Source organism: Hyla sarda, chromosome 10 (genome assembly GCF_029499605.1).
Source record: "Hyla sarda isolate aHylSar1 chromosome 10, aHylSar1.hap1, whole genome shotgun sequence".
Classification (NCBI taxonomy): domain Eukaryota; kingdom Metazoa; phylum Chordata; class Amphibia; order Anura; family Hylidae; genus Hyla; species Hyla sarda.
This window is the reverse complement of record NC_079198.1, coordinates 67,322,339-67,348,355: the sequence shown is the minus strand read 5'-3', so window position 1 is coordinate 67,348,355 and position 26,017 is coordinate 67,322,339. Positions and strand designations below refer to the sequence as shown.

The 26,017-nt window shown below is 43.8% G+C and overlaps 1 protein-coding gene across 9 annotated transcripts in view; it reads right to left on the bottom strand.

The window, feature by feature from the left end:
• LOC130293923 (galactoside alpha-(1,2)-fucosyltransferase 2-like) overlaps positions 1-26,017 on the bottom strand; it is a 338,139-nt gene that overhangs the window by 202,726 nt on the left and 109,396 nt on the right. For 3 of the 9 annotated variants that reach the window (XM_056543212.1, XM_056543204.1, XM_056543209.1), the window contains exon 2: positions 21,674-21,743. The exons of the other annotated variants lie outside the window; for them this stretch is intronic. The gene's annotated coding sequence lies outside the window, so the exon portion shown is untranslated. The remainder of the gene's footprint in view (positions 1-21,673; positions 21,744-26,017) is intronic. 9 annotated transcript variants of the gene reach the window in all.

The window sequence follows — 26,017 nt, the reverse complement described above, 5'->3', positions numbered from 1 at the left end:
AAGTATTTACAGCTCAATTTAGGCCCAATGAGATGCTCAGTGAACTTCAGGAAGCTTGTTGGCTCGCTGGGAATTGTAGTGGGCTTGGACTGACTTTGCAACCCACACTGACTTTAGTAAGTGACAGATTTTACTATCTTGACTAGACTTGACCTTTGTATGTATGCTTACTGCCAGGCTTTGTCTTTCACCTACAGGGATTAACTGATAGTAGATGCGTGGCTGTTTGACAAGGCCTTAGGCCTTCTTCAGGAGATCCAGAAAACTTCTCAGTTCTTCACTCCACTGTACTTTAGCTATAACAGAACAGCACTAGCTCCACCCTGGTATATATGGGAGCAATTTAGAGATGTCCCATTGGTCACCAACAAGCCACCTGTTCACCTTACTCCTTCCTTGTTAACATAACTCTTAGCAACAGTATTTAAAGGCACAAGAATATATTATTATAACTCACAGCATTACTTTAGCTCAATTATAACTTTACACTGTAAAAGAGTCCTGAGGAGTGTGGAGGGACATGGACTGAGTACGCCTGATAGGACTGACAGGGTAACAGAATGGCACATTCTGTAGTTGGCCACCACAATAGCTTGGTACTTCAGAAAAAGCAAACACATTTCGGCATGGGCCTTTCTCAACTCATGAGTTGGGAAAGGCCCATGCCAAAATGCTTCTGATGCGGACGTTCCACCAACAGCGGAGCCTGGTAGAACATGCCATTGCAAGGATCGCTCAGAAATGCGCCAATTCATAGACGGTAATGCATTTCTGAATAGACATGTCTATTCTTTCTGCGGACTCCGGAATTGGGAATTCTGCTGTGTGCATAGTACAGCAAAATCCTATTGAAATCAAAGGAACTTTGTTGTAGTAAAATGTCCCCGCGGAAATCCGCACAAAAATTCCATTGTATGAACATAGCCTGAGAGGAATGTTAACACTATATATGCTGATATAAGAGCACAACTCAATATATCAGGTAAACTATTGTGGTATGGGGTGTGAGATGCAGGGCAGATGGAATTACTCTAGGGGCAAATGGCATAAACCCCTTGCATTCGTGATGCCAGGATGTGGTTTATCCTCAATACCACCAGATCCTGGGCTAGGCATGGGGGCAATAATGACTCCGACGCTGCCGCGGCGATCCGATCATCCAGCACGGCAGACGGAGGTCCCCTCACCTGGCTCCGCTGCCTTCCGGGCGTCTTCTGCTCTGTTCTGCCTTCCCGCAGACCAGAGCAGAAGATGACCGATAATGCTGATCAGTGCTATGTCCTATACATAGCACTGAACAGGATTAGCAATCGAGTGATTGCTATAAATAGTCCCCTATGGGGACTATTAAATTGTAAAAATAAAAGTAAAAAAAGTTTTAAAAAAATAAGTAAAAAAAAAAAGTGAAAAACCCCCTCCCCCAATAAAAACTTAAATTGTCCCATTTTCCTTATTTCACCCCCCAAAAAGTGTTAAAAATACATATTTGGTATCACCGCGTGCGTAAATATCTGAAATATTAAAATAAAATGTTAATGATGCCGTACGGTGAATGGCGTGAACGAAAAAAAAAGGCCAAAACAGCTGCTTTTTTTTATAACATTTTTTTCGTAAAGAAATTAATTAAAAAAATTTATTAAAAGTTTTATGTAAGCAAATATGGTATCAATAAAAAGATCATGGTGCAAAAAATGAGCCCTCATACTGCCGCTTATAGGGAAAAATGAAAAAGTAAAAAATCTTCAAAATTGTGGGATCTTAAACGTACTAATTTGGTTAAACAGTTTGTGATTTTTTTTAAGCACAACAGTAATAGAAAAGTATGTTATCATGAAATTATTTTAATCGTATTGACCCAAAGAATAAAGAACACATGTTATTTTTACCGTAAATTGCACGGCGTGAAAACAAAACCTTCCAAAATTAGCTAAATTGCGGTTTTCTTTTTAATTTCCCCACACAAATAGTATTTTTTTGGTTGTGCCATACATTTTATGGTAAAGTGAGTGATGGCATTACAACGGACAACTGGTCGTGCAAAAAACAAGCCCTCATACTAATCTGTGGATGAAAATATAAAAGAGTTATTATTTTTTGAAGGTGAGGAGGAAAAAACGAAAATGTTAAAATAAAATTGTCTGCGTCCTTAAGGCCCAAATGGGCTGCGCCCTTAAGGGGTTAAAAAGATGAGAGAGGCCTGTAATTATCATCATAAGTATACCTCAACTAAGAGACATAATGAGAAAAAAAATCCATAAAATCACATCTCTGATTTTTAAAGAATTTATTTGCAAATGATGGTGGAAAATAAAGTATTTGGTCAATAACAAAAGTTCATCTAAAAACTTTGTTCTATAAAACCTTTGTTGGCAATGACAGAGGTCAAACGTTTTCTGTAAGTCTTTACAAGGTTTTCACACACTGTTGCTGGTATTTTGGTCCATTCTTCCATGCAGATCTCCTCTAGAGCAGTGATGTTTTGGGGCTGTTGCTGGGCAATATGGACTTTTAACTCCCTCCAAAGGTTTTCTATGGGGTTGAGATCTGGAGACTGGCTAGGCCACTCCAGGACCTTGAAATGCTTCTTGCGAAGCCACTCCTTCATTGCCCAGGCGGTGTGTTTGGGATCATTGTCATGCTGAAAGACACAGCCACGTTTTATCTTCAATGCCCTTGTTGAAGGAAGGAGGGTTTCACTCAAAACCTCACGATACAAGGACCCATTCATTCTTTCCTTTACATGGATCAGTGGTCCTGGTCCCTTTGCTGAAAAACAGCCCAAAAGCATGATGTTTCCACCCCCATGCTTTACAGTAGGTATGGTGTTCTTTGGATGCAACTCAGCATTCTTTCTCCTCCAAACACGACGAATTGAGTTTATACCAAAAAGTTCTACTTTGGTTTCATCTGAATATATGACATTCTCCCAATCCTTTGTGGTTCTGGGATTTTTGCTCACTGTTTTTGTGATCATTTTGACACCATGGGGTGAGATCTTGCGTGGAGCCCCAGATCGAGGGAGATTATCAGTGGTCTTGAATGTCTCCTATTTCTAATAATTGCTCCCACAGTTGATTTCTTCAAATCAAGCTACTTGCCTATTGCAGATTCAGTCTTCCCAGCCTGGTGCAGGTCTACAATTTTGTTTCTGGTGTCCTTCGACAGCTCTTTGGTCTTGGCCATAGTGGAGTTTGGAGTGTGACTGTTTGAGGTTGTGGACAGGTGTCTTTTATACTGATAACAAGTTCAAACAGGTGCCATTAATACAGGTAAAGAGTGGAGGACAGATGAGACTATTAACCCCTTAAGGACCAGGCCATTTTACACCTTAGGACCAGAGCGTTTTTTGAACATCTGGCCACTGTCACTTTAAACATTAATAACTCTGGTATGCTTTTACTTATCATTCTGATTCCGAGATAGTTTTTTCGTGACATATTCTACTTTAACATAGTGGTAAAATTTTGTGGTAACTTGCATCCTTTCTTGGTGAAAAATCCCAAAATTTGATGAAAAATTTGAAAATTTAGCATTTTTCTAACTTTGAAGCTCTCTGCTTGTATCGAAAATGGATATTCCAAAATATTTTTTTTAAATTCACAAATACAATATGTCTACTTTATTATTACATCATAAAATTGACGAAGACACCAGAGGGGTTCAAAGTTCAGCAGCAATTTTCCAATTTTTCACAAAATTTTGAAACTCGCTTTTTTTCAGGGACCAGTTCAGGTTTGAAGTGGATTTGAAGGGTCTTTATATTAGAAATACCCCATAAATTACCACATTATAAAAACTGCAATCCCCAAAGTATTCAAAATGACATTCAGTCAGCGTTTTAACCCTTTAGGTGTTTCACAGGAATAGCAGCAAAGTGAAGGAGAAAATTCACAATCTTCATTTTTTACACTCGCATGTTCTTGTAGACCCAATTTTAGAATTTTTGCAAGGGGTAAAAAGGAGAAAATTTTTACTTGTATTTGTAGCCCAATTTCTCTCGAGTAAGCACATACCTCATATGTCTGTGTAAAGTGTTCGGCAGGCGCAGTAGAGGGCTCAGAAGGGAAGGAGCGACAAGGGGATTTTGGAGAGTACGTTTTTGTGAAACGGTTTTTGGGGGGCATGTTGCATTTAGGAAGCCCCAATGGTGCCAGAACAGCAAAAAACTAAAAAAACAAATGGCATACCATTTTGGAAACTAGACCCCTTGAGGAATGTAACAAGGAATTAAGTGAGCCTTAATACCCCACAGGGGTTTCACGACTTTTGCATATGTAAAAAAAAAAATGTTTTCACTAAAATGTGTGTTTCCCCCCAAATTTCACATTTTGCAAGGGTTAATAGCAGAAAAGACCCCCCAAAATTTGTAACCTCATCTCTTCTGAGTACGGCGATACCCCATATGTGGCCCTAAACTGTTGCCTTGAAATGCGAAAGGGCTCCAAAGTGAGAGCGCCATGTGCATTTGAGGCCTAAATTAGGGATTTGCATAGGGGTGGACATAGGGGTATTCTACGCCAGTGATTCCCAAACAGGGTGTCTCCAGCTGTTTCAAAAATCCCAGCATGCCTGGACAGTCAACGTCTGTCCGACAATACTGGGAGTTGTTGTTTTGCAACAGCTGGAGGCTCCATTTTGGAAACAGTGGCATACCAGACGTTTTTCATTTTTATTGGGGAGGGGGGCTGTGTAGGGGTATGTGTATATGTAGTGTTTTTTACTTTTTATTTTATGTTAGCGTAGTGGTTTTAGGGTACAGTCACATGGGCGGGGGATCACAGCGAGTTTCCCGCTGGAGTTTGAGCTGCCACGCAAAATTTGCTGCAACTCAAACTTCCAGCAGGATAACTGTAACTGTAACCCCTGCCCATGTGAATGTACCCTGTACATTCAAAGGGGGGGGGGGGGGGGGGGGGGGGCAAACCTCCGGCTGTTGCAAAACTACAACTCCCAGCATGCCTAGACAGCCGAAGGGCATATTGGGAGTAATAGTTATGCAACAGCTGGAGGAGAACAGTTTGCGGACCACTGTGTAGTGGTGTCCAGACTGTAGTCCTCCAGATGTTGCAAAACTGCAACTCCAAGCGTGCTTAGGCATGCAGGAAGTAGTAGTTCGGCAACATCTTTAGAGCCGGATGTTGCCGAACTACAACTCCCAGCATGTCTGAGCAGGCTTGGAGTTGTAGTTTTGCAACATCTGGAGGACTACAGTTTGGGAACCACTGTATTAGTGGTCTGCAATCTGTGCCCTTCCAGATGTTGCATAACTACAACTCCCAGCAAGCCAAGACTGTCCAGACAAGCTGGGAGTTGTAGTTCTGCAAAACCTGAAGGGCCAGATGTTACAGAACTACAACTACCAGCATGCCTGGACAGTCTTGGCAAGCTGGGAGTTGTAGTTTTGCAACATCTGGAAGGGGACAGTGGTCCCTAAACTGTGGACCTCCAGATGTTGCAAAACTGCAACTCCCAGCATGTTCAGACGCCAAGGGCTGTCTGGGCATGCTGGGAGATGTAGTATACAGGGTCCCAATACAGCAATGCATGTCGCTTTACGGCGACGTGCATTGCTGTAAAGGGCCCGACAGAGGCTGAAGAGGAACCCACCTGTCGCCGCCGCCGTCTTCATCGCCGGGATCCGGGTCTTCAGGGACGAGGTAAGTACCGGGGCCGGTCGCCAGCACTCCCCCGTCCCCTTTTGCGTCCTCCGGTCTTCCTCCCGCACTCTCCGGGCTTCCAGGGGCCAGGCAGGAGGGGAGGAAGTAACCGCCCCCCCCTGCGATTGTTCGGTTAGTTCTAACCGACGAATCGCAGGGGATAGGAGGAGGTGGCAGGCTTGCCACCTCGCTCCTAGCCTCCAGCATGGTCCTGGCTGTCTGTGACAGCCAGCGATCATGCTAATTTACCGGGCGGTCGGGTCCCAGAGACCCGATCAGCCCGGTATCGCCGCAAATTGTTGGCGCAATTTTGCCGGCCATTTGCGGCGATCGCCGACATGGGGGGCCGCCATGGCCCCCCTCGACGTTTGCCCTGGATCCTTGCAGGGATCCACTTCCGATCTCCACCGGGTGCGCGGCAGAGACCGGTAAAAAAACACCAGGACGTCCGGGGACGTCCTTGGTCCTTAAAGCCCAGGGTGCGGGGACGTCCTGTGTCCTTAAGGGGTTAAAGAAGAAGTTACAGGTCTGTGAGAGCCAGGAATCCTGCTTGTTTATAGGTGAACAATTGCTTATTTTACCGAGGAATTTACCAATTAATTCATTAGAAATCCTACGTGATTTCCTGTATTCTTCCCACCAATTGTGCAAGTTCTCCCACTTAAAAAGATGAGAGAGGCCTGTAATTTTCATCATAGGTATACCTCAACTATGAGAGACAGAATAGGGGGGGGGGGCCCATTCTGTCTCTCATAGTTGAGGTATACCTATGATGAAAATTACAGGCCTCTCTCATCTTTTTAAGTGGGAGAACTTTCACAATTGGTGGCTGACTAAATACTTTGTTCCCCACTGTATTATTATGCATATAGGTCTTAGGGCACATTACTACACTGATTTAATTAAGCATTTTATTTTCTTACTAATGACAGTAACGCTTTAAGCAATCTAACATTTGTCGGCCAAGTAACGCTTGGCTGACAAATAAAAAAGTAATAACATCCTTGGTGACCACCATCAGCTTCAGGAAAGGTCCATTTTGATTTTAAACTATCCAACAATGTTTGCAGCTCTTAGAAGCAAATAGAGCTGACAGATTCTCTTTAGCAAAAAAAAGTGATAATGTATGACTGTCTGGAACTACACTTTGCAAGGCTCTTAAGTAATCTGTACAAACATATGACTTGGTTTATTTTCCTTATTAAAAGGGGCATTAACCCCTTAAGGACGCAGGACGTACTCAAACGGCCCCTTTTCCGAGTCCTTAAGGACTCAGGACGTTTGAGTACGTCCTGTCAAATCCCGCCCCCCCGCCGCTAGCTGGAGGGGAGCCGGTGCCCGATGCCTGCTGAAATCGTTCAGCAGGCATCGCGGCATAACGCCCAGGAGGGTCATGATGACAATTCAGTCCAGTGATCTGCGGCAGATTCCGGGTCAATCGGGTCTCCAGTGACCCGGAATTACAAGCTGTTCGGGGCCATCTCTGACGGCCCCGAACAGCCATAGCCAGCAGGGGTGAGGTGGCACTGGTTCGATAGCCCTGAAACCGGCCGACCAATCAGGGCGCCTGCTGTGGGTGTCACTCCCGCAACCCGCTCTGCCCCTCTTCCGGAGGACGTGAGCGGGTGCGGGAAGAAGACCCCGGGAGCTGGGGACCCCGATCCCCGGCGTCAATGTTGGGATCGGGGCAGCGGCGGTGGCGAGGGACTGACCTTTGCCCGGAGCAGCAGCAAGAGGTGAGTGACAGCCTCCTGCTGTTGACCCAGCATGCAAAAAGGGCATGCTGGGAGCTGTAGTTATGCAAAATCACATTTTTTCTATGGAAAAGTGTACCTTCAGCTGTTGTATAACTACAACTCCCAGCTTGCACAAACAGCTAAAGTGCATGCTGGGAGTTGTAGTGGTGCATCTGCTGGTTGCATAACTACAACTCCCAGCATGCCCGTTGGCTGTAAGTGACTGCTGAGAGTTGTAGTTTTGCAACAGCTGAAGGCACACTGAGTTAAGTAGCAAATCAGTGTGTCTCCAGCTGTTGCATAACTACAATCCCCAGCATCCCCAGCCAAAGTAGTATGCCTCCAGCTGTTGCATAACTACAAGACCCAGCATGCCCTTCCCCTGTCCGTACATGCTGGGGGTTGTAGCTTTTGCAACAGCTGAAGGCACACTGGTTGCAAAACACTGAGTTTGTTACCAAACTCTGTGTTTCACAACCAGTGTGCCTCCAGCTGTTGCAAAACTACAACTCCCAGCATGCACTGATAGACCGTACATGCTGGGAGTTGTAGTTTTGCAACAGCTGGATGTCCCCCCCCAAATGTGAATGTACAGGGTACACTCACATGGGCGGAGGTTTACAGTAAGTATCCGGCTGCAGCTCAAACTGCCAGCGAGAAACTACTGTGAACCCCGCCCGTATGACTGTACCCTAAAAACACTACACTACACTAACACACAATAAAATAAAAAGTAAAAAACACTACATATACACATACCCACCCCTACACAGCCCCCCTCCCCAATACAAATGAAAAACGTCTGGTACGCCACGGTTTCCAAAACGGAGCCTCCAGCTGTTGCAAAACAACTACTCCCAGTATTACCAGACAGCCGCTGACTGTCCAGGCATGCTGGGAGTTTTACAACAGTTGGAGGCACCCTGTTTGGGAATCACTGGCGTAGAATACCCCTATGTCCACCCCTATGCAAGTCCCTAATTTAGGCCTCAAATGCGCATGGCTCTCTCACTTTGGAGGTATCAATGGGGTATCGCCGTACTCAGGAGAAATTGTGTTACAAATTTCGGGGGTATTTTCTGCTTTTACCCTTTTTAAAAATTTTTGGGAAAAGAAGCATTTTAGGTAAAAATTTTTTGTTTTTTTTGTTTTACATATGCAAAAGTCGTGAAACACCTGTGGGGTATTAAGGTTCACTTAACCACTTGTTACGTTCCCCAAGGGGTCTAGTTTCCAAAATAGTATGCCATGTGTTTTTTTTTTTTGCTGTTCTGGCACCATAGGGGCTCCTTCTCTTCTGAGACCTGTAGTGTGCCAGCAGAGCACTTTTCACCCCCATATGGGGTGTTTTCTCGGGAGAAATTGGGCTTCAAATTTTGGGGGGTATTTTCTGCTATTACCCTTTTTAAAAATGTAAAACTTTTGGGAAACCAAGCATTTTAGGGAAATTTTTTTTTTTTTTTTTACATATGCAAAAGTCGTAAATCACCTGTGGGGTATTAAGGTTCACTTTACCCCTTGTTATGTTCCCCGAGGGGTCTAGTTTCAAAAATGGTATGCTATGTGTTTTTTTTTTTTTTTTGCTGTTCTGGCACCATAGGGGCTTCCTAAAGGTGACATGCCCCCCAAAAACCATTTGTCTCTCCTTCCCTTCTGAGCCCTCTACTGCGCCCGCCGAACATAGACATATGATGTATGTGCTTACTCGAGAAAAATTGGGTTTCAAATACAAGTAAAAATTTTCTCCTTTTTACCCCTTGCAAAAATTCTAAAATTCTAAAACAAGAACATGCGAGTGTAAAAAATGAAGATTGTGAATTTTCTCCTTCACTTTGCTGCTATTCCTGTGAAACACCTAAAGGGTTAAAACGCTGACTGAATGTCATTTTGAATACTTTGGGGGTTGCAGTTTTTATAATGGGGTCATTTATGGGGTATTTCTAATATGAAGACCCTTCAAATCCACTTCAAACCTGAACTGGTCCCTGAAAAAAAGCGAGTTTCAAAATGTTGTGAAAAATTGGAAAATTGCTGCTGAACTTTGAAGCCCTCTGGTGTCTTCCAAAAGTAAAAACTCGTCAATTTTATGATGCAAACATAAAGTAGACATATTGTATATGTGAAAAAAAAAATTCATCATATTTTGGGATTTTTCACCAAGAAAGGATGCAAGTTACCACAAAATGTTACCACTATGTTAAAATAGAATATGTCACTAAAAAACTATCTTGGAATCAGAATGATAACTAAAAGCATTCCAGAGTTATTAATGTTTAAAGTGACAGTGGTCAGAATTGCAAAAAATGGCCGAGTCCTTAAGGAGAAAAAGGGCTCAGTCCTTAAGGGGTTAAATGAGCTTTTTTTTTTATTTGACTGTACTACAGGGGCTGTAAAGTTAGTGTAGTTCATAATATTGTGTCTGTACCTGTGTGTGACGGTTTTCTCACAATTCTGTGATTTCCCCCCTAATGTTTATTTTAAACAGCATACAAAATTGCTCATGTCTCGGGATTTCCCAGGTTGCAGTGCATCAATACCTGACATCACTAGTCAGGTGATCAGAGGGAGTCTGTCCTGCTTCAATGGGTGAAGTAATGGCTGGGTGGGAGAGAGATAATTTTGCCACAGCTGTAGGCACCCTGATTAGGAAACACTGGTGTATTGCATTGAAGGGATCACAGGTGTGATTCAATGGGTGGGGTGGCTGATGTGTGGGAGGGAGGAAAGTGACCTCAGACTTACATACTATGGAACTATGGGATCTGTAGTTTAGAGAACGAAAGTCAACAGGAAATACCCAGTTCTGGCAGGTACCTACTACTAAAATTACCTTATGGTGGATAACCCCCTGTGGTCAAAAACAAGGACATGTTTCCCAATTCTAAGAGCCTAGATGGACGGTTAGTTTTTGGTAAAACTATAAATGGCTCAAGAATAATCAATTTACTCATATTGGGAAATCCTACCCAGCTCTGGAGTGGTCACATCCTACTTTCTACTGAGAACTTGGAAGCTGAAGAAGATAAGGATATTCACATACAAAGTGCAAAGATTTTCTAACCAATTGTAATGTGTGTACAGTGGGAGTACAGATAAAGCATAGAGTTTGTATACTAGATACTTTATGTCTGAGTATGTCTGAGTTATGAGTTTAAAGAGGAGGTCTATCACTCACCACCCTCGTCTATTAGCTACAGTGCAAAGTAATTATTAGAGATGAGCGATTGAAAGCTGACAAACCCGAATTTGTTACAAATTTCTTGAAATATTCGATTTGCAACAAATGCGAATATCGCCATTATTCTATTGCGCGAATAGCTTCATTAAACTCCATTTCCTGCGCAGGCTCCAGGGCATCTAAAATGGCAGTTCAACATGTCATTACATGGGGCAAGGAACGCTGGGAAGGCGGGAAGGGAAGTAGGCGGAATGACCCTGAATCACATGCAGGATGCAGCCTATCAGCAGCCAGCCACCCCTGTATAATCGGCAGCCATTTTGTGGCTCGTCATATCATTCATTACACTGCATACAAATAGGACGGACATTGCAGTGTGTGTGTGTGTGTTACACCAAAAAGCTCATTCCAGCAGGGTTTCACATCCTAGTCACATCAGTGTTCTGGTAGAAAGAGAGCAGTGTTTTTTTTCACTGAAAAGGATTCTTACTGCCCAGTCACTTTCTTCAGCATTGTATTACAGAGAGGGGCAGAGAGCTGTGTGTTGCCTCATGCATTTCAATGAGCTGCCACAACTTCATAAACCTTAGGCTGGGTTCACACTACGTTTTGTCCCATACGGGAGCGCATACGGCAGGGGGGAGCTAAAAGCTTGCGCTCCCGTATGTGACCGTATGCGCTCCCGTATGTCATTCATTTCAATGAGCCGACCGGAGTGAAACGTTCGGTCCGGTCGGCTCATTTTTGCGCCGTATGCGCTTTTACAACCGGACCTAAAACCGTGGTCAACCACGGTTTTAGGTCCGGTTGTAAAAGCGCATACGGCGCAAAAATGAGCCGACCGGACCGAACGTTTCACTCCGGTCGGCTCATTGAAATGAATGACATACGGGAACGCATACGGTCACATACGGGAGCGCGAGCCTTTAGCTCCCCCCTGCCGCATGCGCTCCCGTATGGGACAAAACGTAGTGTGAACCCAGCCTTAGCAGAGGAGGCAGGAAGAATTTTTCAGTGCAATTCTGTCTTTGTTCCACAACAACTCATCTGCTTGCTATACAAGTCTGTAGACGGTATAATACCCAGCAGTCCATTCCTAATAGTCTTTCACAGAGTGAAATTTTGTGTTTAGTACACAGCTTTTTTTGTGCTGAAGCACTGTTGTGTTCTGCTGGCGTTGTGCTAAAATACATTTTTTAAAGTGTATTTTATCGCATTTTTCTGCACTCATAAGTGCATACCACATACGTACACCTAAGTGTGGTGTCCCGGCAACGGATCGTATCCGTTGCCTTGTGGTGGGGTCCCCAAAGTCAGAGTCCCTAGGTTTAGGTGGGGTCCTCATCCTTAGCTAGCCCCTTGTCACCCCTTTTGCAATTACATTTATTTAAATCTAATGTATCTATTTATATAGGACGTGTACTTACCTAGTTGGTGTCGCAGGACCTGCAGGTCACATGATGCGTTCCAAAGACTCTATGGTTTGTAGTTCAAGGACTTTTGGAGGAAGTCAGGTGTTTACCCATCAGGCTATGTAACGGTGAGTGGCAGCTGACTTGGACCAATCCAAAACGGCCCTGCCCATATAAGGGAGCGGTGGCCATCACTCGCTCTTTCCTCGTGGGCCTTATGGGAAGGATCTGCGCTGCTGTCATCAGTGAGTTAGGCCCGAGCCTTGTGGCGACGGCTGATCTTTACAAAACCGTGAGTGTATCAATCCCTAAGCACTCTGCAAGATCACCGGACCTTATCTAACCCCTAAATCCGGACGGATCTTCGCAATTAACCCTAAATTCAAGATAGGGGATAAGTATTTGATCGCGGGGGGTCCGACCGCTGGGACCCCCCACAATCTCCTGTACGGGACCGCTAGAGATGAGCGAACTTACAGTAAATTCGATTCGTCACGAACTTCTCGGCTCGGCAGTTGATGACTTTTCCTGCATAAATTAGTTCAGCTTTCAGGTTCTCCCGTTGGCGGGAAATAGTGGATACAGTCCTATGAGACTCTTTCCTAGGACTGTATCCACCTTTTCCAGCCCACCGGAGCACCGTAAAGCTGAACTAATTTATGCAGGAAAAGTCAGCAACCGCCGAGCCGAGAAGCTCATGACGAATCGAATTTACTGTAAGTTCGCTCATCTCTAGGGGCCGCGGCTGTGCCGTGGCTCTCCTCTCCTGTCAGATTACTAGACAAACCGACCATTTGGCAAAACCTAAACTGTGCTCCCTGTGCCACTTCCCATCCTCCTCTTCCTATAGTTCAGCCTCCACAGGGCTCATGTGTCTGTAAGATGTAGGCACCACGTCTCCAGTGCCCTGACCAGCCATAGTTTCCAACACGTGTTGTAAGAAATGAAGCAGTGGAATTACGTCGTTCATCCCGTAATCCTGGCGACTTACTAATAATGTGGCTTCCTCAAAGGGCCTGAGAAAATGGCAGGTGTCACGTATGAGCTTCCACTGGTTCACGCCGTTTGGATAATCAAGAAATCGGTGATGGCTTCTCTGTTCGTACAGTCGGTCCAACATATGGAGGGTGGAATTCCAACGTGTGGTAATGTCACAAATCAGACTATGTTGGGGGATACCGTTCTGAAGCTGCAGCTCAAGAAGGGTGCACTTTGCATTGTACAAGTGGCTGAAGTGCATGCAAAGTTTTATTCCCATTTTTAGGATATCTTGCAAATGGGGGGAACACTTCAGGAACTGCTTCACAACCAGATTGAACACATGTGACATGCAGGGAGCATTGCTCAGCCTTCCCAGTCGCAGCACATGCAAGATGTTCTTCCCGTTGTCAGTCACCTTGGCTCCCATTTCCAGTTTTCGTGGAGTAAGCCATGCTCCGATTTCTTTACAAATAAGTTTAAACAGTTCCTCCCCTGTGTGACTCTTCTTGCCAACTCAAACCATGTGAAGAACTGCATGACACTGCCGTGCCCTGCATAACTGAATAACTGAAGGTTCACAAGGTAGTTGAACCTGAACTTGGATAAACTTTGCTTAAAGGACAACTGTAGCACAATATACACTTATCCCCTATCTACAAGATAGGGGATAAGTGTTTGATCGCGGGGGGTCCGACCGCTGGGACCCCCCGAGATCTCCCTAGCGTCGACCTAGAGGTCGACGGTGATGCCCCGTCTCCTCCCCGTCCCCATACAGTTCTATGGGGGAGCCGGGGAGGCACGAACACTGCCTCCCCGCCTCTCCCATAGAGATGCATGGAGGAGGCGTGCCGGCCGCAACGTCATGCTGCGGCAGGCACGCCCCCTGCACGGGAGAGCCACGGCACAGCCGCGGCCCCTAGAGATGAGCGAACTTACAGTAAATTCGATTCGTCATGAACTTCTCGGCTCGGCGGTTGCTGACTTTTCCTGCATAAATTAGTTCAGCTTTACGGTGCTCCAGTGGGTTGGAAAAGGTGGATACAGTCCTAGGAAAGAGTCTCCTAGGACTGTATCCACCTTTTCCAGCCAACGGGAGCACCTGAATGCTGAACTAATTTATGCAGGAAAAGTCATCAACTGCCGAGCCGAGAAGTTCGTGACGAATCGAATTTACTGTAAGTTCGCTCAACTCTAGCGGTCCCGTACAGGAGATCGTGGGGGGTCCAAGCGGTCGGACCCCCCGCGATCAAACACTTATCCCCTATCTTGTAGATAGGGGATAAGTGTATATTGCGCTGCAGTTGTCCTTTAAGTAAAGTTTATCCAAGTTCAAGTTCAACTACCTTCTGGACCTTCAGTTATTCAGTTATGCAGGGCACGGCGGTGTCATGCTGTTCTTCACATGGTTTGACTTGGCAAGAAGAGTCACAGAGGGGAGGAACTGTTTAAAATCATTTGTAAAGAAATTGGAGCATGGCTTACTCCACGAAAACTGGAAATGGGAGCCAAGGTGACTGACAAGGGGAAGAACATCTTGCATGTGCTGCGACTGGGAATTACGACGTAATTCCACTGCTTCATTTCTTACAACACGTGTTGGAAACTATGGCTGGTCAGGGCACTGGAGACGTGGTGCCTACATCTTACAGACACATGAGCCCTGTGGAGGCTGAACTGGAGGAAGAGGAGGATGGGAAGTGGCACAGGGAGCACAGTTTAGGTTTTGCCAAATGGTCGGTTTGTCTAGTAATCTGACAGGAGAGGAGGAGCAGGAGCAGCCAAAGGAGCTAGAGGGTTATGAGGAAGGCGAGACAGAGGACCCAGACACACCATGGCTGCATGCATTGGAGATGGAGGCAGGGAGTCCCTCCGAGTGACTTGCACAAATGGCACGATGCATGCTCACTTGCTACTTGCGTAGTGACAGCCAAATTGTCACCATTCGGCAGCGGGATGACTTCTGGATCTCCAAAATCTTCCATTTATATTTCAGAATTCATTTTTTAATTTTAGGGATTGTGAAGCCCTCTGTCTACTCATGCTGCTGCCAACTCCAGGCTGTGCCATTCAGACACTATATGGTCTCCTCATGCAACAGCCAACTCCAGGCTGTGCCATTCAGCCAATATATGGTTTACTGATGCTGCTGGGCCTGGGTCTGGCCCTAAAAAGGTTGTTATGGCAGCACTAGCTACCACAAATCTTAAATTTAAATTTCAAAATTCATCTTTTATTCTTAGGGATTGTGAAGCCCTAGTGTCTACTCATGCTGCTACCAACTCCAGGCTGTGCCATTCAGACACTATATGGTCTTCTCATGCTGCAGCCACATCTAAGCTATGTCATTCAGCCACTATATGGTCTCCTCATGCTGCCAACACCTCCACACTGTGTCATTCAGCCACTATATGGTCTCCTCATACTGATGCCACCTCCAGGCTCTGTCATTGTGCCGCTCTGCGACAGTGATTCTAAAAGTGATGCCTGCAATCTGCTTGTCATTTGGAATAACAGTATAATTTCACTACCCAAGCACACTCCATATGCATGATAGCACAAAGCAAAGTGTTCTATACCCCTACTGAGGCTTTCTGTAGTCCAGAAATAGCTGTTTTTTGTATAGATTTGCCGCAAATAAATTCAGATCAAACCAATTGTTTGTTTTTTTTTGGGGCGAATTGGCTAAATCGAATTTTTCAAAAGTTTGCTCATTTCTAGTGATTATATTCAGAATTTCTAAAAGGTGCAGTAAGTCTGGGCCTTGCAGAACCCATTGGTTTCAATCAGAATAGGATATTTTTTATGCTTTATTGACCTTGTGGTGGCACTTTGGAATTTAAAACTAGCTGGTAACTTTAAGACAACTTGGGGATCTTCCTGCAGCAAAGATCACACCTCTTTGCTAAGGATTTATCTCCAAAATTATTCTAGTTTAGAGAATTCACATGTCCAATACAACCACAGAGGGTCTGGTGCTGGTTAGACTGTGATGTGGAATCTTTGTTTTTAATTCTTCCATGGTCATATTTCCAATACCTTTTTTCTTTAAAAATTGCCCAAAGTTTTCAAGATCACTGTTTTCATTTACTAGAAGAAATACTGATCACATGACAGGGACAGATTTTTTTTATCCTCAGAAGAAGATAATGACTGTTCCAATAGAATGTTCCTAAAGGGAACCTGTCACTTTAAGGCCGCCTGACCCATGAGTCAATTTAGCAGTCGCTGGCAGCATCTCCCAGCCCCACCATGGTTGATATTAAAAGCGATCTATCTATCATAGTAGGGGGGGGGGGGGGGGGTAGGGAGAAGCCACCAGGAACCACCCTGATGATGGGGTTCAGGCAGCATGACAATGAACACAGGTTCACTTTCAGAACTAAAGTTTTTATAGAGAGTTCTTATTTCGAAATGCCTTGTTATCTACATAATTCATGGTATTAAACTTGTGTCCCTTACCTTTTAAAACCACTCAACAATTATTTGGGTGCTGCATTGTATCTTTTATGTGGCATGCCTAGACACGTGCAGCTCCTAATATCTCTCTCTATCTTTACAGTTTTGCATACACAGCTTCCACCCCTTGAAATGTATATCAATTTCTCACAGAGCCTCCTTATTCCTTTCAGAATATCAGATATGTTAAGCTTTGTTCACAAACTGCTTTTCAGTATATTGACTGTAACCTGTAACATTCTGACTTCTCTATCCTGCCAACAATGCCAAGTGTAGGATCATGAGAGAGAAACAGGATCATGTGAAACAGTCACAGACCATATTGGTTTGAGAGAATATTTTACTTAAAGGGGTACTCCGCCCTAGACATCTTATCCCCTATCCAAAGGATAGGGGATAAGATGTCAGATCGCCGCTGTCCTGCTGCTGGGGACCCCCGGGATTGCCGCTGCGGCACCCCGCTGTCAATACTGCGCAGAGTGAGTTCGCTCTGCACGTAATGACGGGCAGTACAGGGGCCGGAGAATCATTACGTCACGGCTCCGCCCCTCGTGACGTCACGGCCCGCCCCCTTCAATACAAGTCTATGGGAGGGGGCGTGGCGGTCGTCACGCCCTACCATAGACTTGTATTAAGGGGGCGGGCCATGATGTCATGAGGGGCGGAGCCATGACGTCACGCTGCTCCGTCCCCTGTATCACCCGTCATTACGCACAGAGCGAACCCGCTCTGTGCAGTAATGACAGAGGGGTGCCGCAGCGGCAATCCCGGGGGTCCCCATTAGCGGGACCGCGGCGATCTGACATCTTATCCCCTATCCTTTGGATAGGGGATAAGATGTCTAGGGGCGGAGTACCCCTTTAACTTTTTCTCACAAACGGTCAGTCGACTCCAATCTGTGGCCTGGATAACCCCTTTAAACAGAGGGGGGAGCCTCTGTTTTACTTCACTTCCAGACCCTTTTCTTAACCGACCACTTCAACAACTCCCATTCAGTCAAATCTACCTTAGGACTAACAACATCTGTGTAATAATTCAAGCCCCATAGTGGCCAATGCAATCCCTGCAATCCAAGCCCTGCAATCCAAAGTTGCAATGAATTCCTCTGTCAGCTCAACGTCAGCTCCCCAGTGACATTCTTTGGGCCTTGTTAGGAGATACCACATTTGTACATCTCCCCCCAAAGAACACTAGGGGACACATTACAAAGCATTTACACAGACTTCTCATCACACTCCAGTATTCAGACCACTGCCTCTTTTTTGATAACTAGCCACTCTGGCACCCAGCCCACTGGCATCCCCATTTTGAACAAGTCACTCTGGCCTTAGTGACAATTCCGAGGATTAACAATAACAGGTCTTCCAGTCATCATATTTGGACCATGTGAAATCAGCCTCATTGCATCCAACCATTCCAATTTTTTATCTAGTATTGTGGTGTAGCATTTCAGCACCATGACACCTGCACCTACATCATTAATCCGTCTCTTCCTAAGTCCAGAATGATGCTGACAGTTGTGAACTCCTCATCTTCGCTGCCAGCTATTGCAACAGGGAATGGCAACACTTCTGAGTACTGTGGCCTACCAGTCCAATCAACCCAGCACCTAAAGGTTCAGTCGGGGCATGGTACATTAGCAAAATAAATTAAATATGTTTCTATTTTTACAACTTAATGGCATAAACCACATACGAATTGCCATAACGTCCACTGCAAAGCAGCAAATGTTCTATTTTATGAATAAAATCTTAGACAAAACTAAGCAAACACATCAGCATGGATATAAACATTTATGCATCTGCAGAGGAAAAGTTTGTGTTACAATAAGATGCAGCAGGAGCCAAACTCTGAGCCTTCACACATATCTAACATCTAGTGAATATTGACTTTCAATACTTTGCAAGCTGTACAGAATAATTTACACAGGCAATTATACAAGTATTATAACAGCTGCCAGCAGATCTCACTGTAGATTACTTTATCCTAACAGACCCTGGAGTCTCAGATTAGAGTAGAAGGCTAGTATGTGTGCCTAGAAACTAAAACTAGTTATGGAAAGACAGAAAACATCATGTTCAGTTGCTCATATGTTGACATTTTAAGTTATAACACAGAAATATCAGATACTGACCAATAATTATTCTTAGAAAATTGCAAAAACAGCCTAATATAGCTCACCTTTGACTAAGTAACTAGGATGTACAAGAAAGTAGACAAACTAAAGGGAACCAGTCCGGTCCCTGGCCTAATGCCGGCCCTGGTCGCGCCTGGTACCCGGTATTATTCTATACCCTTAAGCTATTGTTGCATTCATCGGTCCGGGGAACCAGTGACGCCGAAAACCGGTAGGCAGCACCACCATCAAGGATAAACCTCTATGCCTATATGAGTTGTTGTGTCTTGAGAAACACAACAACCAAAGGTGAGCAAAATTATTCATTGAATTTTCGTCTGCATCGCCCCTTACATTACAATACTACTCTATAGGAAGCTCTACTCTATGGGAAGCTCTGCTGTTTTTTCTTTGCATAGTCTTCAATACTATATCTCGGGCAGGCTGAACTAGCATTACAAATCTTTTGATTGCTTATAAAAGTCCTCTAGGGGGAAGTTTTAAAAAAGAAAACACACACACACACAACATTTGGTATCAGAACTATTAAAACATAAACATTATTGATCTAGCATGGTAAATGGCAGAAACAAAAAAAAATACCATCAGGCTGTATCACTGATTTTTGTTCACATGATATATATATATAAAAAATCATAAATAGTGATCAAAAAGCCCCAACACAAAAAATGAACCATCACAGCCCTGTAGACAAAAAAATAAATAAATAGGTTCCGAGGTGAGTTGACAGTATAGAATTATAATGGCTGAATGAACAGGCCCAAGCTGTTGACATTGTGTGGCAGTGTGGGTAGCAAATTAAGAGAATTGTGAGATCTGGCATATTGATTCTAATAGCTCCTGCCCAGACTGAAGCATGTGCAGACATCATTGCGATACATTGGGCTATTATCATTACTGGAAAGAGTGGGGACTTATAATATAATTAAAGGGGTACTCCGGTGAAAATCTTTTTTCTTTTAAATCAACTGCTGGCAGAAAGTTAAACATATTTGTAAATTACTTCTATTAAAAAATCTTAATCCTTCCATTACTTATTAGCTGCTTAATGCTACAGAGGAAATTCCTTTCTTTTTGGAACACTGATGACATCACGAACACAGTGCTCTCTGCTGACATCTCTGTCCATTTTAGCAACCCTGCATAGTAGATGTATGCTAAGGGCAGCATGGTGGCTCAGTGGTTAGCACTGCTGCCTTGCAGTGCTGGGGACTTGGGTTCAAAACCCACTAAGGACAGCAATAAATAAAGCATTATTATTATAATCTATAGATCCCTAAAAATAGGAATCCAAAAATTCCCTAGTTTTCCCATATATTTACTTTATGGTGAACCCACAAGCTTTAATAAATCATAAAGTAAATGTGCATGAACATATAATGAAACTCACACAGGTTAAAAAGTGGCAGAGCAGCAGCTCAGTAATTTAAGCTTTTTGTCTGACTACTGTATATAAAGGCCAGTTAACAATCCTCTAGCCTTAATTGATTTGCTCTGCTATGATGGAGATGTCCGGCGTGCCCGCAGTGCACACTGAGCAATTCTGAGCTGCTGCTTTGCTGTATGTTGAAATTGTGTCAGCAGCTCAGAATTGCTCAGTGTGCACTGCAGGCACGCCGGACATCTCCATCATAGCAGAGCAAATCAATTAGGCTAGAGGATTGTATACTGGCCTTTATATACAGTAGTCAGACAAAAAGCTTAAATTACTGAGCTGCTGCTCTGCCACTTTTTAACCTGTGTGAGTTTCATTATATGTTCATGCACATTTACTTTATGATTTATTAAAGCTTGTGGGTTCACTATAAAGTAAATAAATGGGAAAACTGGGGAATTTTTGGATTCCTATTTTTAGGGATCTATAGGTTAATAAAATAATTTAACCCTCCATATATTGGTCCGATTAGTGAAGAGATTATTATTATAATAACGTCAGCAGAGAGAACTGTGGTCGTGATGTCATCAGAGAGCATTCCAAAAAGAAAAGAATTTCCTCTGTAGTATTCAGCAGCTAATAAGTACAGGAAGGAATAAGATTTTTTAATAGAAGTAATTTACAAATATGTTTAACTTTCTGCCACCAGTTGATTTAAAAGAAAAAAGGTTTTCACCGGAGTACCCCTTAAATATAATAATTATGTGCAGAGTGAAGTTCGTCCAACAAGATTCTGCTGCCAGAGCCCCCCAGCAAATAGTTTTATAATTCCCTGAATCGTCACACATGCAGGAAAACCAATATTTTGACAATGGGGGTGAAGCTTATTAACAAACTATGGGCAAAGCTAGACTCAGAGCAACCTAAGTCATTAAAAGATATTGCAAACTAAATATGTTTGGGGAGGCTACAGGCCCTCTTTAGGAGACTGTACTTTTTGTGGACAAACCAGTTGTTTCCACAGTATCTGTCTTTTTTAAAACTGAACATTAGGGGTACAATCATACTAACTACAGTATACATTGTGTGCCCTAGAACTTGACCCCTGATCAAGTCACCAATGGACTCCTGACTAGAAATGAGCGAATTTTTGAAAAATTCGGTTAGGACAATTCACCAAATTTTCCCCCAAAAAATTGTTTTGGTGCAAATTTATTTGCGGCAAATTGCTATTAAAAACGCCTATTTCTGGCCTACAGAGAGCCTCAATAGGGGTGTAGCACACTTTGCCTTGCTGTAACACGCATAGGGTTTGTGCTGGGTTAGTGAAATAATACTGTTGTTCAGTATGACATGTCCATCATGCCATGAGAATGTAGTAACAAGAGTTACATTCTGGACTTCTTACCTAGCTTTTATGTATAGCAAATATTTATTTAAATTATATATTTAAAAATGTACAAGTCCCTTTTCATAAATTATAAAACGTATTTAAACAAAGTCTGCAAACTACAAGGCTCTTATAACAGCGATCAGCTAAGTGCTAAACATTGTTACATGATGTGCATTACAGACAGAGATATAGCTAGCTCTTTTTGCTCCTGAGATGAGAACAGAAAATAACAACGATCAGCTAAGTGCTAAACATTGTTACATGATGTGCATTACAGATAGAGCTGTAGCTAGCTCTTTTGGCTCCTGAGACGAGAACAGTAAATAAAAATTAGCAGGACACCCTTACCGAATAATCAGGGCCATTCTCTTTTTTTTTTTTTTTTCTCTTCCCCATCTGGCACAAGACATCATGGAACCTGCAACACAAACATATTAGTATTAGGCTCTGCACTTTTCCAGCATTATCCTCCCCATTTCCCTTCAAATGACTCCAGCTCCCTCCAAACACAATGCCACCAGCCTTCCCACAGCACACAAAGGGGGAGATATATCAAAACCTGTGCAGAGGAAAAGTTGCCTAGTTGCCCATAGCAACCAATCAGCTTGCTTCTTTCATTTTTAACATGGCCTTTGCAAAATGAAATAAGAAATCTGATTGGTTGCTATGGGAAACTGGGCAACTTTTCCTTTGCACAGGTTTTGATAAATCTCCCCCCATGTTTCCCCACAAGCACACACAATGCCTCCTACATTACCCCACACAGTGACAGAGGGGTGTACATGGGAGACAGAGGGACATACAGGGGTGACAGAGGGGTATAGAGGGGGACAGAGGGGTGTACGGGGTGACAGAGGGGTTTAGAGGGGTGACAGAAGGGTGTAAAGGGGTGACAGAAGGGTGTAGAAGGGTAACAAGGGTAACAGAAGGGTGTATGGGATAACAGAGGGGTGTCCAGGGGTTACACAGAGGTTATGAGGGATGACAGAGAGGTGTAAAGGAGTGAAAGAAGGGTGGGGGTGCACTACCTGAAGCTGAGTAGGCCTCTTTCCTAATCTAATATCCTGCCAGAGACAAGTAATCCATTCACTGCTTAATTTCATTTATATGTGTACAGCAAAGATTCTAGGAGGATCTTTAAATCTAAATGTTCTTTAAAGTAACTAAAGCAGGTATATTAAAAGGGAACCAAGCATTACATTTTACCATATATCCATGTATCAGGCTTGGCAACATGTTCTCTTAAACGGGTACTGCGGTGGTTAAGATTTTTGGCTATATTGCATCTTTTAATGATTCTGTTTTTCGCAATTGCCATGTATTATATGTTTGTGTAGCATGTGTCTTTTTTTCTTACCTGTTTGTGGGCCAGGAAGTTCTGTAGTTCTGTGTTGGATCTCTTACTGTTGTCCACAAAGTCGGCCATGTTAATATTAGGCTGTGGACAACATGTCGGGGCTTTTTTTTCTCTGTTCTTTCAGAACTACATGAGAGAAAGAAGCCACGCCCCCTCATCTCCCCCTCCCGGAGGACGCAGGTCTGCATGAGAGAAAGAAGCCAGAGCAGGGGGAGAAAGGACATACACAGCTCCTCATCTCCCCTCCCCCTGCTCTGTCTTCTGAAGACATAGGTCTGCACTGAAAGAAGACAGAAAAGATAAGAGTGTTCTGTGAAGGGGAAGATAACAAAGTGCACGGGCTGGGGATGTATAGACTGCAGGGGAATAAATCTTGGACTGGGGATGATTTCTATGTGTGAAGGGGGGGGGGGGGGGGGGGACGACTCCTGAATGACACATGCTGGGAGTTGTAGTCCCTGTTATGTGTGTGTATGCTAGTGTTTACAAACCAGTGTGCCTCCAGCTGTTGCAAAACTACAACTCCCAGCATGCCTGGTCAAACTTTGGGCATGCTGGGAGTTGTAGTTTTGCAACATCTGGAGGCACACTGGTTGGGAAACACTGTCCTAGCCTATTCAGCATACACATCATGTTACACCAGTGTTTCCAAACCAGTGTGCCTCCAGCTGCTGTAAAGCAGCTGGAGGCACAGTGATTGGGAAACACTGGCCTAGCCTATTCAGTATATTACAAACAAAGTGCATTGATTCCCAACCAGGATGTCTTCAGCTGTATCAAAACTACAACTCCCAGCATGCCCGGACAGCTTTTGGCTGTCCGGGCATGCTGGTAGTAGTAGTTTTGCAACACCTGGAGGCTCCCTGGTTGGGAAACACTGGTGTATGCCCTATAGAGGTGTGGTGAATTACAACCCCCAGGAGACTACAGAGGCAGAATGCTGGTGTTATACCACAGACTGAAGACTCCTGAATGACACATGCTGGGAGTTGTAGTCCCTTTTGTGTGTGTATGCCAGTGTATCCCAACCAGGGCTGATTATATTAGTGTGCTGTGCATAAGGGGGTCGACCCGGGAAAATAGTAGGGTGGGTAAAGGGCGGAACAAACAAACAAAAAAAAAGGAGATGCCCCAAACCAGCAAAGCATATGGCATGCTGGGATTTGTAGTTTTCAGCACAGCAAGAAACAGGAAATATAAGCAAAGATAGGAAAACAAAGTGGGGGATAAACAGACAACAAAGAACGGAAATAGAGTAGCCTAAACAACAAAAATAGAAATGAAACAAAACAAATAGGGTAGGTAAAAAATGCCAAAAAATTTTGACCACCGGAGTACCCCTTTAAGTAGTCCCCCTGGGTGGAAAGCTATGCTTACCTATTTCCGCTGCTCTGGCCGGACAATGCCCCTAAGGCGTGATTGATGGCTCACATCATTGCTCTACTCCCTAAGCAGACAGAGCAGAAACACAGGTTGTCAATCACGCCGAGTGAGTGTCACAACGGCCAGAGTGTCTGGACTAGGTAAGTATAGCTCCCACCCAGGAATGTCCCCAGGGATGGTGAGGATGAAGATCTTACTATATATATATATATATATATATATATATATATATATATATATATAATGCAATGCCAAGCATTACATGTGGTAAAATCTAATACTTGGTTCCCTTAAGCTACTTTCAAGTCTATAGCATCTAAAAATACTTTTCCTTTTCACAAATAAACATCCACTACCATTTTACATTACCCCCTTAGACTAACATCTTGCCCTGTGTAAGACCGTTGCTTCCCCCAGTCACCTAATCCCTGTCAATTCTGTAGTAAGAATAAAGGGGTTATTCACCATAAAGGTGATTTTTGTATGTAAGTGGACAGTAAGACACATTTATAGGAAGGATCATTGCTTGTTTTGGGGCTAAACAGCTCTCTTTTTGTGAACTGTCTATTTCCTGTTGGAGTTTGTTCCCTTAACCTACAAATTCCATGATTCCTTGTTTCCTTTTCTTCCTCCCACACATCAGCTACCCAACTAATTGAAACACACCTGTGAACCTTTCAATGCAATATAGCATATTTTCCCGTTTATACCAGTGCCTCCAGCTGTTGCAAAACTACAATTAACTGCAGAATGATTTCCTTCCCACCCAGTGGTTGCTCCACCCATCGAAGTAAAGCCAGACTTCCTCTTAACACCGGACTAGTGATGTAATGTCTTGGCCCACACTGTAACCTGGGAAAACCTGAGACTATGTATGCTGCAAAAAATAAACATTGGGGCAAAAGTCACAGAAGAATTGCAAGACCACCATACAGGTACAGACACTATATTAGGAACTACACTAACTTTACAGCCCCTGTAGCACAGCCAAATAAAAATAAAATCCTGGAATATCTCTAACTGGTTAATTTTTGTGTTTTAACTCACTAAATTATCTTGTCAGGACAAATGAAATCCAGGCTAAATACTATATTGTTGTATTGCAATCAGTATACAATTGACAGCAACTACATTGATCACTACACCTGTCAGGAAGCATGCTATTCGAGGATGTATACCTTGAAATCTACACTACAGAAGAATGGACTCCTGTTTTTAACAGAAGGCCCTGTTCCTTCACTGTACACTTTCAGTGGCACCCTTGCTAGGGCACCACACAAACTACATACAAAAACAGGGACTCTGTTCTCAATGTGAGTGATATACATCACTTGTCTACACATACATATGTCTATGCAAGTCCAGAAGTTGCACCTGCAAGGTCATGACATGTTGCCCCACTACTGTGTGTTTGGTGGTGACTACATTTGTAACTTTGTTCTTGAAAGATGAGCCCACCTGGAAATGTTCAGACCTAAGCTACTCTAAACTCTGTGGGGGAGATTTATCAAAACCTGTCCAGAGGAGAAGTTGCTGAGTTGCCCATAGCAACCAATCAGATCGCTTCTTTCATTTTTCAGAGGCCTTTTCAAAAATGAAAGAAGCAAGCTGATTGGTTGCTATGGGCAACTCAGCAACTTTCCTCTGGACAGGTTTTGATTAATCTCCTCCTGTGTGTTGGTAAAACAACAGCAAGCTCCTGCTGCGTATATTGCTGCTTTATTATTTTGTATCTTCTTGCTTTTCGTTTTTCACTTAGCAATTATGTGTGAACCTAATTATTCTTACAGTCCTTAAAAACTTAGGGACCAAGGGCATACAGGTGCTCCCTTGTATTTAAGGACCAAGGGCGTACCTGTACGCCCATGGAAATTCCAGTCCCTATTGCTCAGCGGGCGCGGACTGGACCGGGATGCCTGCTGAAATCATTCAGCAGACACCCCCCCAAATCT